Here is a 1891-nt window from a genome sequence, read left to right as displayed (position 1 = left end):
TTGAATACTAAGAAAAGTTGGGTGCTTGATAATTGTTTTGAGATATGGAGGTAATAATATCAAAGTCATGCTAGTTGTGTAGTTGTGAATTTGAGAAGTGCTTGTGTTGAAGTTTGCAAGTCCCGTAGCATGCACGTATGGTAAACGTTATGTAACAACTTTGAAACATGAGGTGTTATTTGATTGTCCTCCTTATGAGTGGCGGTTGGGGACGAGCGATGGTCTTTTCCTACCAATCTATCCCCCTAGGAGCATGCGCATAATACTTTGGTTTTTGATGGCTTGTAGATTTTTGCAATAAGTATATGAGTTCTTTATGACTAATGTTTTTTTGACAGGAAGACTGTAAGGGAACCCCCTACAGTATAATTGGTGCAACAAACCCAAATTGCAAGTACCAGGCCATGAACCTGGGTGGGTGGGAAGGCATCAGCCCCTTCCCACCACTAGGCTATGCCTTAGTCTGCTCTTTATGACTAATGTTGAGTCCATGGATTATACGCACTCTCACCCATCCATCATTCCTAGCCTCTACGGTACCGTGCATTGCCCTTTCTCACATCGAGAGTTGGTGCAAACTTCGCCGGTGCATCCAAACCCCGTGATATGATACGCTCTTTCACACATAAACCTCCTTATATCTTCCTCAAAACAGCCACCATACCTACCTATTATGGCATTTCCACAGCCATTCCGAGATATATTGCCATGCAACTTTCCACCATCCAGTTTATCATGACACATTCATCATTGTCATATTGCTTAGCATGATCATGTAGTTGACATAGTATTTGTGGCAAAGCCACCGTTCATAATTTTTTCATACTTGTCACTCTTGATTCATTGCATATCCCAGCACACCGCCGGAGGCATCCATATAGAGTCATACTTTGTTCTAGTATCGACTTGTAATCATTGAGTTATAAATAAATAGAAGTGTGATGATCATCATTCAGTAGAGCATTGTCCCAAAAAAAAGAGAAAGGCCAAAGAAAAAAAAGAAGGCCCAAAAAGAAAAAGAAAGAAAAAGGGGCAATGCAACGATTCCTTTTTTCCACACTTGTGCTTCAAAGTAGCACCATGTTCTTCATATAGAGAGTCTCTTGAGTTATCACTTTCATATACTAGTGGGAATTTTCATTATAGAACTTGGCTTGTATATTCCAACAATGGGCCTCCTCAAGTGCCCTAGGTCTTCATGAGCAAGCAAGTTGGATGCACACCCACTTAGTTTCTTTTGTTGAGCTTTCATACATTTATAGCTCTAGTGCATCCGTTGCATGGCAATCCCTACTCCTTGCATTAACATCAATCGATGGGCATCTCCATAGCCCATTGATTAGCCTCGTTGATGTGAGACTTTCTCCTTTTTGTCTTCTCCACATAACCCCCATCATTCTATTCCACCCATAGTGCTATATCCATGGCTCACGCTCATGTATTGCGTGAAAGTTTATGAGTTTGAAATTATTAAGGTATGCAACAATTGCTTGGCTTGTCATCGAGGTTGTGCATGATGAGAGCATTCTTGTGTGACAAAAATGGAGCATGACTAAACTATATGATTTTGTAGGGATAAACTTTCTTTGGCCATGTTACTTTGAGAAAACATAATTGCTTTGTTGGTTTGCTTGAAGTATTATTATTCTCTATGTCAATATGAACTTTTGTCTTGAATCTTCCTAATCTGAATATTCATACCACAATTAAGAAGATTTGCATTGAAATTATGCCAAGTAGCACTCCGCATCAAAAATTCTCTTTTTATCATTTACCTACTCGAGGACGAGTAGGAATTAAGCTTGGGGATGCCTGATACGTCTCCAGTGTATCTATAATTTTTGATTGCTCCGTGCTATATTATCTACTGTATTGGACTATATTGGGCTTT

This window comes from Triticum urartu, chromosome 4 (genome assembly GCF_003073215.2).
Source record: "Triticum urartu cultivar G1812 chromosome 4, Tu2.1, whole genome shotgun sequence".
NCBI classification, from domain to species: Eukaryota; Viridiplantae; Streptophyta; class Magnoliopsida; order Poales; family Poaceae; genus Triticum; species Triticum urartu.
Note: the sequence above shows the minus strand (reverse complement) of the source record.